This window comes from Globicephala melas, chromosome 5, assembly GCF_963455315.2.
Source record: "Globicephala melas chromosome 5, mGloMel1.2, whole genome shotgun sequence".
NCBI classification, from domain to species: domain Eukaryota; kingdom Metazoa; phylum Chordata; class Mammalia; order Artiodactyla; family Delphinidae; genus Globicephala; species Globicephala melas.
In genome coordinates this window covers 64,204,246-64,220,154 of record NC_083318.1, presented here as the reverse complement: position 1 = coordinate 64,220,154, position 15,909 = coordinate 64,204,246, and the positions used below count along the sequence as shown (strand labels likewise).

At 41.5% G+C, this 15,909-nt stretch overlaps 1 pseudogene; it reads right to left on the bottom strand.

The window, feature by feature from the left end:
* Positions 1 to 10,465: 10,465 nt before the first annotated feature.
* Positions 10,466 to 11,635, bottom strand: LOC115865918 (nucleosome assembly protein 1-like 1 pseudogene; annotated as a pseudogene).
* Between the last annotated feature and the right edge of the window lie 4,274 nt (positions 11,636 to 15,909).

The window sequence follows — 15,909 nt, the reverse complement described above, 5'->3', positions numbered from 1 at the left end:
GCCGGCTCCCTACCAAGACCTCTGGTTCGTCCCCGAGCTCCGCTGCGGCGCGTCGGCCCGCCCCGCAGGGCCAGCCCCGGCGACCCCTGCCCGCGGGCGCTCCCGCCTCTCCCGCTCCCCACTGAGAGCGGGCCCCGGCCTGGCCGGTTCTGCTGCATCTGAGCCGCCCCCACCCCCGAAAGCCCGAAAGCCTGACGTGTTTCCCCCTCTCCCTGTGGTGGGGTCACACGGAGAAGCAAGCCCTTTTCAATGCGTCGGGTTTTCGGGGAAGGCGGGAGCCGTTTTGAGCTGGTGAACGTAGCAATAAGGGGCCCGTAATTTCGGCCGAAACAAGCTGCGCGGTAACCGTGTTAGACACAGCCGTGTATAAGCCTCTTCACTCTCTCGCAATCTTCAAAAGCAAAACAGAAACACAAGATCGTACTCGCTGGTTGAGGCTGGGAAGGAAATGGAAGCCGGGGCGGGCCCGCCAGCTCGCGGGTCCCAGCGGCAAGTTGGTAGAGACCGCGGGGCGAGCCAAGCGGCCTCGGCTTAGCCTAACTGAGCCGTTGACTCGAGGCGTGTAAGGCCAAGGCGGCGGCGGGCGCGCGAACCCCGCCTCCGCGCGCGCCGCGCTGTCCGCGGGAGGTTTCCGGGCGCGCGGCCCGCTGCCCCTCTGCGCGCTCGGGCGTCTGACACGGCGCGGCCGCCTCGGAGTCGGGAGACAAAGGGGTCGGCTGCAGCCGCGGCCGCAGCCGGGACCGAGGCTGCCTGGTCCCAACCGGCGCCACCGACATGCGGTCAGAACACGCTGGCGGAAGCACAAAAAAACGAGACCACGTTTGCAACGTAGAACCGCAGACGCTGACCTTTGCCCCGCTTAGAGCTTCAGTTTTCAGGTGCCAAGAAAAAGCAACGAGGTTTTCTGCCCTTTTGCATTCACTGTCTTATTAGATCGTCCCCAAAACCTGCTCCATTTTTTTGTCCTCCTAAACTCTGCCTTCCTTTGTTTGCTTCTTCTGTGTTCTGACGTGAAATGTTGTGTTTTCAGGCACACGAATTTTTCACCCTTGCTTTCTGGGGGTGGTGATTATGCTTATTTGTTTTTTTCCTCCCTCTGTTCCCCTCCCTTTGCAATTACTTTTTGTTACACCATCAGTGTTTTTCGTAGCGAAAAGAAGTAGCTCCCTGACAAAATATTCCTTTGCATCGAAGAGACAGACTGTCAGTGTTGTTTTAGTAATTGCTATAAACTGAGTGGAAATTTGGGGAAAATGCAAGTGAATTTTTATCTTCATTTAGGTCTAGTTGGAACAGTAACTCACGAAAACATTCTAGTGGTTTTTTTAGAAACCCGAAATATTTAAGCAGAGACCTCGGGTTTGGTACATGTTCTAATGAAACCAACCACACGGGGAAAAAAAGGTCTGTTTTTTTTTTCCCTTTTGTATGATTTTTGTATTTTTAAAAGTCTCTTGAGCCCCTGTTAAGAAATTAAAATACAAACACCCCTATCAATGCTTTTATTAATTTTGAAGCAGCAGAGATTTTAACAAAGTACCCAGAATCTCAAGATATAAATAACTTTTGCTGAGACCCTGACATTATCTCTGCCTCTGCACATCCATTAAAAGAGACTAATAACAGTGATACATGCCGCTTTAGTAATGAAAGAATCCTAGTAATTATAAACTTCAAAGAAATCTAGCAAGTTAATATTAATTTTATTCATATGAAATATGAACATGATAATAAAATGATTATCATGCTGATAATATCAGCATGATAATAAAAACTGGCATTTAAATTCTTGATTTTTCCTTTGAACATTGTTAAGGATTCATCACATCTTAGGTCTGAACAAAAAGAAATAAAGTATTCTTAACACTGGAAAATATATTTCAAGCCAGCAAGACATCACCCAGGCTGAATATTTAAAGAAAAAATAGTGTTTGCTTCCTATATCAATAAAAGAAAAACATCAATACTATAAAGTTCTAAAGTCAGACTCAAATGAAGAACAAAGCAATCTTTACTCAACATCCACAATGCCAGCCTTCTTTGTGAATATTTATAAAGATTTCCTCCTTCCTTATTGGTTTAAATTCTAAACCAATGGGAAAAGTACAACACATCTTTTAAAGGATGAGACATAAGCATTAGGTTAAAACATTGGATAAACTGATTGTTTATCATGCTCATTCTCATTTGAGATGGGGTATCTTTTAATTTTAAAGAAGAAATTTAAGAATATCTGAATTATTGAGTATCTTGATGTACCTTAAATACCAGGGTGCTACTCCTGATCTCACATTGTTCTCTATAATCTTCCAGTTGGTTATGTTACAATATTTAATTCTCTAAAATGCCAGATGAATCTGTAGAATGGCAAAATGCTACCACTTAACACTTTAAATAAGATGAACCCTGGCATTTCTTTAGATGAAAGACTGGCCTTTAAGGAAATAATAAAATTTACATTTTTAAAAATGTCTTGGGTTTTTGTAAATAAATAAAATTTTGTAATTTATTATAAACAAATCTTTGATATTTGTCTAAAGCATCTTCGGTCTATTTAACAGCTAAATTCTAAACATGCTTGTTTAGAACATAAGTATGATTTCCTCTCAGTCGAAAATAATTTATGCCACCTTTACATTTCTATCCTTTTAATTTGACTTGGAGCATTCCACTTAATTTAATTATTTACATATTTATAATCTCCCTTAGTAGATCATCAATTCCTTGAAGATAGGTTCTGTTTCCCATTTAGTCTTGTATTCCTCATTACCAAACTCAGACCCTTGTACAAAACACTCCTTGAACACTTGATGAGTAAAAGAATGAGCATTACTCCATGACACAGCATATGGCAAATCAAAAGAAAATCTGTCTCAGGATTTTTTTCCTCTTTTACATAGTGGCTGATAAATACTTGTTTTCATTCCCAATTAAACTTAGAATAACATTTTGCAATAACATTACTAAAAGAAAGTAAGAACCAACATATGCTGGAACTCCTGTGTTTTTCAATTTTAAATCTGGTAGAAACTGGATAGTGAGTTATATTGCTGTTATCTAAAGTAAGTAATATCAGTGGGCTTATCTTTATAAAAGATTTCTTTACCACACTCAACAGGAGCTGCAAGCTTTGTGCCTTGGGAAAATTACTTTAAGCCCTCTAAAACTCAAATTTCTCATCTCTCTAATGCATTCATTATATCTACTTATGATTAATTAAAATAATGAAAGCATGTAAAAGTAAAGGCTCAATAGATGGTAGTTATTAATTGCAGATATTATGGATTCAATCATGAAGAAAAAGTAATTTTCTCTGTGCAGTTATTTATCTATAAAAAGGCAGGCATAAAGTGCTGCTTTTTTTTAAAAAAAGTGAGGAAACAAATATCTCGAAGGAAGGAATAGGGTACTAAGAATATCTACGGAGAGGAGATAACTTTTAAGAATTGAAATTTGCTAAGAGAATACATCTTAAGTGTTCTTCGTGTGCACACACACACACAAAAGGTAACTATGAGAAGTGATGGGATGTGTTAATTATGATAAGCATTTCACAATGTATACCTATATCAAATCATCATGTTATACACTTTAAGTATGTACAATTTTTTTATTTATTATTATTATTTTTTTTTGCGGTACGCGGGCCTCTCACTGTTGTGGCCTCTCCCGTTGCGGAGCACAGGCTCCAGACGCGCAGGCTCAGCGGCCATGGCTCACGGGCCCAGCTGCTCCGCGGCATGTGAGATCTTCCCGGACCTGGGCACAAACCCGTGTCCCCTGCATCGGCAGGTGGACTCTCAACCACTGTGCCACCAGGGAAGCCCGATATCCAGAGTTTTAATCAAGTAAACTAGATAAGGGAAAAAAATTAAATATTGTTTTCCTAGAAAAACATTATCATTCCTAGAAAAAATGTTGTCATTCCAACTTGCTCTCTGAATGTAATATCACCTAAGTGCCTTTGTCACATGTAAAACAGTTCCAGATTTTACTTTAGGTCCCATATAGATGTGAGTGTTTCAAAATATGTACTACATTGGATATTTGTTCATGGTGGGGCATAGGAATTTCTCATTATTTGCTTTGATGGACTGCTGAAAAATACCTGTTCCAAATCAGGATGGTTTGTAGGATGATGTCAAGGAGTTTCCTCATTTTCTTTTGGCTGATTCCAAAATACAGAAGAATTTGCAGCTGCATGGAACATAGAAAAGGGAAGTTAAATAACAGTAATTTGTCAGAGATTGACCATCATTGATTAGAGTAGCCCTGCTCAGTACACAAATTCTCCAGTCTCCTTCCATTTAATTCAGTAAATATATATTCCTTTTCTGTTTGGTTTTGTTTGGGTTTTTTTGGCTGCACCTCGGGGCTTGTGGGATCTTAGTTCCCAACCAGGGACTGAACCTGCCCCCTTGGCACTGAGAGCTTGGAGTCCTAACCACTGGACTGCCAGGGAATTCCCAGTAAATATATATTCCTGTGATTTATGTGGGGGTCTTCAGGGAGCCCAGTAAATAGCATTGGTCTTCTCTGTCTAAATTGAGAATAAAGGGCAAGTGTAAGGTAAATGATGGATCAAGTATCTCCTGAACTGATAAGGACCAACTGGAGGCTATAGCTTATGAGAACCAAACTGATCTGTCACCTGAACAACTCAGTTAAGTAGACTTCCCCACCCTATTCCACAGGCAGCACAGGGCCACACTGGGTCTTGCATGGGGCCATAGGCACTTCTGCCTTTATGGGTCCCTTCTTCCATAAAAAAATATTTAAAGCCATATTTTATGACTGCACTGATATAAATAAAATATATTAATACCATATATTAAAACATTTTCTTGGGCTTCCCTGGTGGCGCAGTGGTTGAGAATCTGCCTGCTAATGCAGGGGACACTGGTTCGAGCCCTGGTCTGGAAGATCCCACATGCCGCGGAGCGGCTAGGCCCATGAGCCATGGCCGCTGAGCCTGCGCGTCCGGAGCCATGCTCCGCAACGGGTGAGGCCACAATAGTGAGAGGCCCGCGTACCGAAAAAAAAAAAAAAAAATCAGTAGAGAAAAAGCAACCCTCTCTTAGCAAGCCTGTCCTTACTACTGAAATGGTTACATTCACTTACCATAATTCGATAATCCTGGCCTTTAAGATTGCCCATCTAACTCTTCTTGCTCCAGATTTCAGTTTACCAGAAAACTTTCTGATTATAACTATATGGCCTCCCATATCTTCCTACCAAAAAAGAGTGTATCAAGCAGCTGATAAGCCATACAACCTGCTCTCTGGTTACATTTATCATTGTAAATTAATAAATTAGCATCCTGATTTACATATTATTTGCACAAGAAATTGGTTGGCATGAGAATTCATGAATTTGTTTAATGCATTCATGTAACTGACTTGACCATGTTATTAAACCAGAAAAGTTGAGGTTGAAAATCTGAATCACTGACAGCTTCATCTAAGGTACTAAAACCCTAGAGCGCTCCACCTCCATAGTCAGCAAGTTTTTGTTAGCGGCAGTTCAATTTTCCCATTCTCTAATCAAAACGTCCCTCACACTACTTCTAATAACAGTGTACCCTTAAATTACATGGGGGGGGGGCCTGTGGGGGGAGAAATACTCTGGCAAAAGTTTTCCACAACTACTGCTTCCCTCCAGTTCTATTCAGGGAATTAAGAATACCACCTGCTTTTCTCCATGAATTATAATTAGGGGGAAATTAATTATCATTAGTTAGTTCTGTGTAAAACAAATTATATTCTTTACAAAAGATCATCCACAGGAAATTTTCATTTGGACTTAACTACCTCCATGGCCAGACAAGATGTCATCTTGGATCAAGGTAAGGAAGAACTGGTGACACAACAAAGTTTATAATGGAATATCTCAGTAGTTATAGTCTTTCATTAGACATCTATTGAGAGCCAATGATGTGCCAGTCAGTATGTGCCTAACATAACTGGAGGAGGCAAAGCATTATCTAGCTGTGTGTCCAAGAAGAAAAGGAAACAGATTTTGGTGAATATATATATATATATATATATATATATATATATATATTGTTTCTGACTCAATGACTGGGATTTTTATCCCCACTTTCACAGGAAATGAGGCACGGAGAGTAAGTAACTTTCCTAAGATCGTATCTAGAAATCGTGATATAATCATGATGCAATCATGACTGAAACCCAAGCCTGTTCAGTTCATTAAACATTTACTGAGTCCTTACTCTACAGCAGGCCCTGTGATGGGCATTGAGGGTGCAGCCATGGCCTTCCTTTGAAGAACTCCATCAGCTTCCTGCCAGCGGGCCAGTAAACCTACCTACATGGCCACTCATGCTTTCTGCCACCCTTCCTGGTTCCATGGGAGCAGCATAACTTCTCCTCCTAACTAAGGCTACTTATTCCCTGTGCTCTAGATCTCACCCCTCACCTTTATTTATTTATTTATAATTTTAATTTATTTTTTCTTTTGGCTACATTGCAAGGCTTGCGGGATCTTAGTTCCCAGACCAGGGATTGAACCCGTGCCCCCTGCAGTGGAAGCAAGGAGTCCTGGGTAGTCCCAGGAGACAATTTTTGCAAATCATATATCTGATAAGGGACTTGTAGCTAGAATGTACAAAGAACTATTGCAACTCAATAATAAAAGACAACCCAATTTAAAAATGGGCAAAGGATCTGAGCAGACACTTCTCCAAAGATGGCCAATGAGCATATGAAAGGGTTCAACAACATTAACTATCAGGGGCATTGTACGTTTCTGATGCTCTGATATTTTGGGACCTTGCTGACCTGAAGCTCCTGCCCCTCCCCTGCCGGGGTTAGCCAATTTTTATAGACAGTAAAACGACTTGCCTGGAGGCATGCCTTTCATAGACAAACCAACCAATCTACAGCCCAAATCCTCAATCACATTCTTTATCAAACTCTTATACTGCAGGCTACTATTTCCCTATCTTACTCCCCCCGGCCAGGTACCAGATAGCTAGGAGCAGTCCCTTTGCCCCATGGTTTATGGAAATTATTCAACCTAGCCAATCCTAAACCGTACTCAGCCTCACTTGTGGTTACCACAGAAATCACAATAAAATTCTTACCCACATTCCCCTCCCCTCCTGACTGAACTTGGTGGTTTCCTCTGCCATGGCATGGCGTGCCACCTCCTCTTGGGATCTCTGAGCATAACAGCTGTCTTTTCAATGGCAATCTGATCTGTTGACCTTGTCATACCTGAATAATAACAAAATCTATTATTTTATTTTATTTTTTTGTCCGCAGCATGCAGCATGTGGGATCCCGGGCTCCCCAACCAGGGATCAAACTCGTTCCCCCTGCAGTGGAAGCACGGAGCCTTAACCACTGGACCACCATGGAAGTCCCAAAATCTACATTTTAAGACAAAAATGCAAATTAAAAACAAAATGAAATGCCTTGTCACACTCTGTAGGATGGCTGTTATCAAAAAGATGGACAACAACATGTATTGGCAAAGATGTGAAGAAACTGGAACCCTCATATGTTGCTAGTAGGAATGTAAAATGGTGCAAATGAATGGAAAACAGCCTGGAAGTTCCTCAAAAATCTAAACATATAGTTATCACATGACCCAGAAATTCCATTCCTAGGTATATACCCAAGAGAAATGAAAACATGTCCACACAAAATCTTGTACGTGAATGTTCACAGCAACATTATTCACAATAGCCAAAAAGTAGAAACAACCCAAATGTCTATCAATTAATAGATAGATAAAATGTGTATATCCATGCAACGGAATATTATTCATCCATAAAAAGGAATGAAGAATTGGGAGTTCCCTAGTGGTCTAGTGGTTAGGACTTGGTACTTTCACTGCTGTGGCCCAGGTTCAGTCTCTGGTCAGGGAACTGAGATCCTGCAAGCCGCACAGCAAGGCCAAAAGATAAGTAAATAAAATGTTTGTTAAAACAAAAAAAGAATGAACTATTGATATATACTGCAACATAGATGAAACTTGAAAACATAATTTCAAGAAACCAGTCACAAAGTACCACATTTCCATTTACATGAAAGGCCCAGAATAGGTAAATGTATAGAGAGAAAAAGTAGATTAGTGGTTGCCTAGGGACAGGGAGGATGAGTAACAACTAAAGGTTTCTTTTTGGGGTAATGAAAATGTTCTAAAACTGATTGTAGAGATAACCGCACAATTCTGTGAATATACTAAAAGCCATTGAGTTGAACACTTTAAATGGGTGATTTGTATGGTTTATGAATTATATTTCAATAAAGCTTTAAAAAAGAGAACTTTTGGGAATTCCCTGGCAGTCCAGTGGTTAGGACTCTACGCTTGCACTGCAGGGAGCATGGGTTCAATCCCTGGTCAGGGAACTAAGATCCTGCTAGCCACACAGTGTGACCAAAAAATTAAAAAATGAAAACAAATTTAAATTTAAATATAAATAAAAAAGAAAGCTTTTCAATGGCTTACCACTGTCCTAAAAATAAAAACTAAATCACTAAGATTAATAGGGAAATAAGGAATCTGGTTCCAGCTAATTTTTCCACTGTCATCATTCACCAGTCCTCTCTTCATCAGTCATTACCCTCATCTTTTACTCTAATTCTAGCCATGCTGATTTTTTTTTTTTTTTTTTTTTTTTTTTGCGGTAAGCGGGCCTCTCACTGTTGTGGCCTCTCCCGTTGTTGCGGAGCACAGGCTCCGGACGCGCAGGCTCAGCGGCCATGGCTCACGGGCCCAGCCGCTCCGCGGCATGTGGGATCTTCCCGGACCGGGGCACGAACCTGTGTCCCCTGCATCGGCAGGTGGACTCTCAACCACTGCACCACCAGGGAAGCCCCATGCTGAATTTTTTTTTCCTTGAATATGTTTGATGGTTTTAAAATATGTCTACAAGATCTTTGGCACTCCTGCTTTCAAAAAGTTGAAGTGTAATTCTCTCCCCTTTCAATATGGGCTAGACTTAGTGACTCACTTCTAATGAGTAGAATGTGGTAACGTGATGTTGCATGACTTCTAAGACTAGGTCATTAGGCATTGTGACCTCCTTGCTCTCTCTTAGGGAAGTTGTCATATTTCAAAGATACTCAAGTAGCCCTATGGATAGACTCATGTGGTAGTGAAACAGGAAGGAAGTGGGTAGGACACAACCTTTGAAAGAACGACATAGCCTGAGGACATGACATAAACTGATTAGAACCAAAAGGGTCCAATATGGCGGACAAGTCGACTTCCAGTAGACCTTGAGCCTCAGTATACGCTCATTGTACTATATTAGCATGCTAAATGACACACTGGCAGGTGCCATGACAGTTCCAAGGCCGACCATAAGGATCAAAAAGTGGGTGGTGGGGTTTCCCTGGTGGCGCAGTGGTTGAGAGTCCGCCTGCCGATGCAGGGAACACGGGTTCGTGCCCCGGTCCAGGAGGATCCCACATGCCGCGGAGCGGCTGGGCCCGTGAGCCATGGCCACTGAGCCTGCGCGTCCGGAGCCTGTGCTCCGCAACGGGAGAGGCCACAACAGTGAGAGGCCCGCATACCGCAAAAAAAAAAAGTGGGTGATGGCCCAATTCCTGGAAATTCCAGCCTCTTCCTGGAATAGCTAGAATACTCCTTCCACTCATTAGCCTATGAAATTACCCATCCCTATAAAAACTGACAACCCCATACCCTGGTGCTGCTCTTGCATTCTGAGATGGCCCACACTCTGTCTGTGGAGTGTGTTTCTCTCTAAATAAATCCACGTCTCACCTATCACTTTATGGCTCACTGAATTCTTTCTGCAATGAGACATCAAGAACCTGAGCTTCATTAAGTCCTGAAACCAGGTGTGTGATCTCAGTTAGAAGACCTTGGGTTTTGGCCATGTTCGAGTCCCAGCCTCTTGGGTTTTGGCCGGGGTGAAGTCCTGGCATGTGGGTTCAAGTCCCAATCTGAGGTGCACGGTTTCAGTAGGGAACTGAGGCCTCCTGCCAACAACCATGAGAATGAGCCATTTTGGAAGCAGATCCTCCAGCCAGATTTATTAAGCATCCAGATGACTGCAGCCCCAGCCAATATCTTGATGGTAACCTCATGAGAGACCCTGAGCCACAACTACACAATTAAGTCACTTCCAAATTCCTGACTACAGGGCCTTTCCTGTTGGTCCAGTGGTTAAGACTCTGCACTTCCACTCTTCCCTGGTCAGGGAACTAAGATCCTGCATGCTGCACGGTGCGGCCAAAAATTAAAAAAAAAAAAAGAAAGTAAAGAAAAAGAAAAAAAAATTCCTGTCCACAGAAACTGTGAGATCATTTTTTTTAATTTGATATTTTTATTTTAAGCTACAAAAACAAGCAAACAAACAACAACAAAAAACTTGAAATAGGCTTTTCAAGTTATGTAAATTCCTCCTTTCCAAGGAAGCTGAAGTTAGATCAGTGCAAGTTACCCTCAAGGCCACATACATCCTGCTTCACGGCTGCTTTCTCTCTGTTGGGTTTTGATCCTTCTTTGAGTCATAGTCTGGATCATTTTCCTCATCTCCTTCTTCTTCCCCTTTCTCATCCTCTTCTTAACCTTCTTCATCATAATCATCATCATCTTCTTTAGTAACTTCTCCAGTAAAGTATACACTGATCTTGGGATTATACATTCATGTAAAAAGTGATGACTTCCAAGGTCTGCAGCAAGGATAGCTTCAGCAGCAGCAACCAGATCTCCACTCTCAGGACCTTCAGGAGGTGCAAAAATATTAAAGAGTATTAGAAACTGTTTTGGTCACAGTACAAACTGCCCCAAGTCCCTTGTTTCTGCTTCTTAATGATTTTCAAAGTGACAATTCTTTCCTTTTTTCCAATCTATGTGGACCTTGTACAAGCCTTAATTTCTGGTCCTTCAAAAGAAAAAGGAACAGAATCATCTGGTTCTGACTTATACTATGTGTCTTTGTCAACAGTTCACTTGTAAAATATTCACTGGGTTCAAAGTGAAACTCTAAGACAAAACTCTTAGGCCGGTCTGCATCTAAGGACTTCACTTTCATATCTTTCAAGTGCTTCAGAATATGTTTATCATGTTCCTGAAACATATCACTGAGCAAGTCAACATTCTTAAAAATGGTCAACCAAAATTCAGGAATTCCCTTGGGGTCTGCTTTTTCTTTATCTTTTTTCTCATCTTCAATCTTGGCCTTTTCTTTCAGTTCTTCCAAAATTTCATTTTCCTCATCTGGTTTCCATTCACATTCTTCTTATGTAGGTTCATAAGTGATCTCAAATCACTTATCAAATAGAGGCTGATAGAGAACAGTATATTTTCCTTCAAGGTCATGAACTTCCTCATAGAATTTGGCTTCTATCTATGCACATTTAACTTGAAGGATTTTCAGAGCGTTCACTTGTCTTTTAACTACCCTAGGCAAGCTTTCAATGTATCCTGTTGGTGTTTCTACCAGACCATCAGATCTTTCTTGAAGGGTTGCAAGAATCTGAGGATTTTGCAACATCTGAACAGTCAGCTGACCTGCTTTGATTTTTGATTCTTCACCAGTTTCTTCTTCTTCTACTTCTTCAACATCAACCAAACCTTGATCAAGTTCAGACTGCTCTTTCTTGTCAATGTCTGTGTTACTGTAAGAACTCCAAATATCGGTGGCTAGCACAGGGAGCCAGGTGGCCGGAGCTGCACAGGTAGTGAATCAGGGTGGCAGCCAGGGTGGGGGGCAGGGGTGGGAGCAGAAGGTGGCACCATGAGCAGATGATGCTAAAAAAGCAAATATTTGTTTCTTAAGCCACTAGACGTTGGGGCTTAAAAAAGAGATAACTTATATAATATGACATGCTACATGTCACCCTCAAGCCAAACATCTTAAGATGTTTACCTCACTAATCCTCAGTCATCCTTAAAGATTTTCCCCAGTCATCCTTATCCTTATCAGCTTCAAGATCATTTTTTCCAGGCTTCTTTAACTACTGATTAGGTCCCTCTGCTACTTGCTACCATAGCAAATATCCATTAGTTGCATCATCTGTACACCCCTATAGACTCTTAAGTTCAATGAGGTCCCATATAGGATCTGTCTTGTCAACATCGTGTCCTTAGCACCTGCCACGGTGCCTGACATATGGTAAACTATAAATAAATACTTGGAGAATGAATAGGTAAATGAGTGCATGATTGAATTGGGAGATATAAGGAGATAATAAATATGTAATGAGATAAAGAACCCATGTGTGGGACTTCCCTGGTGGTGCAGTGGTCAAGAATCCGCCTGCCAATGCAGGGGACATGGGTTCAAACCCTGGTCCGGGAAGATCCCACATGCCGCGGAGCAACTAAGCCCGTGTACCACAACTACTGAAGCCTGCACGCCTAGAGCCCGTGCTCCGCAACAAGAGAAGCCACCGCAATGAGAAGCCCACGCACCGCAACGAAGAGCAGCCCCCGCTTGCCGCAACTAGAGAAAGCCCGTGCGCAGCAACGAACACCCAACACAGCCAAAAGATTAAAAATAAAATAACAAACAAACGAACCCATGTGTGCAGAGGCTGCTATGAGAGCACAGAGGAATGGCATTTAATTCAATCTTCACTCCCTTACGGTGTGACTTTTTGGCAAGTTACTAATATCTCTATCTCTCACTGTCTCTAAGGGTCATTTTCCTTATGCATAAAATTAGGATAAGAGTTCCTGCCTCATAGGGTTGTTACATCCATAAGCTAATACCTAGTAGAAAAAATGATAATAACACCTGGGGATTTAGAGAAGAGCTCCATGAGAAATGATTGCCTGGGTAGTATTAAAGCGTGAGTAAAAATTAGGCAAAAAGGTGGGAAAATCTAGGCAGACAGAAAAGCAGAAACAAAGTTTCAGAGGTTAGAGGTAGCAAAGCGCATGCAGAAAACTTCACACAATTCGTATCCCTAGAGTATAAAGTGCAGGAAAGGGAAGTGGCAGATGGTGAGACTAGAGATAGGGAGGTAGGGATAGCAACATGGAAGGCTTCTTATGTTATATTACACTTCTGGAATTTATTCTGAAAAACAAATTAGGACCATTGAATGGGAGTGAGTTGGTCATATTTGCACATATTATTCTGATTAGCTTAAAAATCAGTAATCTTCACATCCACTGAAATGGCTATAATTAAAAAGATGGACAATAATACGTGTTGGCAAAGATGCAGAGAAATTGGAACCATCATACATTGCCGTTGAAAATGAACAATAGTGCCGCTGATTTGGAATTCCTATTTTCTGTTTTTCTGATAGTGGCCATCCTAATGGGTGTGAGGTGATATCTCATTGTGCTTTTGATATGTACTTTCCTGATTACTAGAGATGTTGAGAATCTTTTCATATGTGTGTCACTTATTTGTATATCACCTTTGGAGAAATATCTATTCAAATCCTCTGCTTTTTTTTTTTTTTTTTTCGGTACTGGAGCCTCTCACTGTTGTGGCCTCTCCTGTTGCGGAGCACAGGCTCCGGACGCGCAGGCTCAGCGGCCATGGCTCACGGGCCCAGCCGCTCCACGGCATGTGGGATCTTCCCTGACCAGGGCACGAACCCGTGTCCCCTGCATCGGCAGGCGGACTCTCAACCACTGCGCCACCAGGGAAGCCCCCTCTGCTCATTTTTTAATCAAGTTATTTGATTTTTTATTGTTAAGTTGTAGGAGTTTTTAAATATATTCTGGATATTAACCCCTTGTCAGATATATGAGTTACAAATATTATCTCCATTTAGAAGGTTATCTTTTTACTCCATTGACTGTGCTCTTTAATGCACAAAAGTTTTAGTTTGAAGTAGTCCCATTTTTCTATTTTTGCCTTTGTTGCCTTTGCTTTTGATGTCATATCCAAGAGACCACTCATTGCCAAGTCCAATATCATGAAAACTTTAACACTTTCTTAAATACCAAGAATGCTCTCCAGGGAATTCCCTGGGGGTCCAGTGGTTAGGACTTGGCGCTTTCACTGTAGTGGCCCGGGTTCAATCTCTGGTCAGGGAAATAAGATCCTGCAAGCCACGCAGTGTGGCCAAAAAAAAAAAAAAAAAATGCTCTCCAGATCCAGATTTTTCTGTTTACCTGTGATGAAAGCCAAGTTTTTTCTTTCCAATCCATCGCCAGCAAATACTTTTGTAAAATACAATAAAAATTAATTACTAGAAAGTGACTTTAAAAAGAAGAAAGACCTCAAAAATGCAAGCTGACATTTTTATTATTAAATGTAACAAACATAAATTATTCTGTCAAATTGCTATAAAAGTTTCTAAATGATTGTTCTCAATTTCCATGATTATCTGGACACAGACAGGTAATACTAGTTCAGGAACTAAGTCTAGTCCACGGTGCACACTCTGAGACTTTGAGTAGCACTCCTCTAGATCTTCCTCAAGGGTGTGGTATGGCAAGTAAGGTGAGGTAACCACTGTGTCTTTATGTAGCCATGGTGCCTCTATGGCTTATAGACAGAGCATCCCAAAATAGTTAAGATTTCCTATAAACACACAAGGACTGAGAATGCCTTCAACATGACTGATCTTCACTGTGACAATGCACAGTGGTCTAAAAGACTCCTCTGCATCACTACAGTTAGGTAAAACAAGAACTGAAAAGAATAAAAAAATTCACTCTCACTGTATCATAGTCCCCATAGAAGCTCAAACACCTGCCTCCTCCATTTCCCACTTAGTCAACCAAAAATCCTGCAATTAGCAAGGGAGGATCCTTTCCTGACACCGCCCGTGTGTATAAGTGGGTGTAGAAATACTTGAAGAATTTTTACTTCTTTTACTTTATCTCAAGGTTTGTAGGAGAAAAATCAACACCAGAAGAACTTAGGGGAAATGCTTCTGATTCCATTGATGTCACATCATCTTAGTAAGAAAAGCTGCGGAACTCATTATTATGGCAGTGCCACACCTGTCCTTTTTGCAACATGCATCAATAGAGCTCTGGCATCTCAAATATACTGGGAGGAAGTCGCTTTGACCCAATCCTATACAGTATTTCCTAGAAAGAGACCAACTCTTGCTATGAACAGAAGAGAGGGCTCAGAAATACCTATAACACACTCTTTAAAAAGGCAAACTGATTGGAAGGGTGACTGTGAAATTTGTCCTGAAGCTGTAAGTTTGCACAATAAGTAGGCTACTTTTACTTAGATTGTATGTTTATTTGTAGTGGTTTACGGGGGGGGGGGGGGCGGGGGGGGGCGGGGGGTGAGGGTAGCTAATGAAGAATGCGATACCCCTCTAGGGCCAGGATTAAGGTAGAGCAAGTAAGTCACTCAACTAGGGGGTAAAATTTAAGGGGTGCCCCAAAAGCTCAGTAATCAAGATAAATAATATTTAATACAATATTTTTAAAAATAAAAATTGGTGCAGAAAGCCTCAAAAAAACAGAATATCAAAATTTTAAAGATAGGATCAGTATTGCTAATTTTCTCTTTGGTCTCAGGCTTCTTTGGCATAGCTAGACATATCACTGCTTGGCACTGCCATTGAACAAGTACGTGCAGAAAGAACTGCTTTCAGAAAACTGCTGGTTTTGATTTTTGGTTTTTTTATTTTCAATAAAGTCTGGATTGTCATGATCAAAGCAAATGCTTGGAAGTCACCTCCACAATTCCCAGGATTAAGATGGCTGATCACTGAAATTTCTAACCTCTTCTTTTGAAAATCTCCTCCAGGGAATTCTCTGGCGGTCCAGTGGTTAGGACTCCGCACTTTCACTGCCAAGGGCCCAGGGTTCAATCCCTGGTCGGGGAACTAAGATCCGCACGGTGCAGCACCCCCCAAAAAAGTGAGAACGAGAAACAGAAACACAAACCCCATCTTCAATAAAACTAGGAAATATTCGTACCCCCAGACCCCAACATATGAAGACAAAAAGCAGGTGGGGGAATGGTTA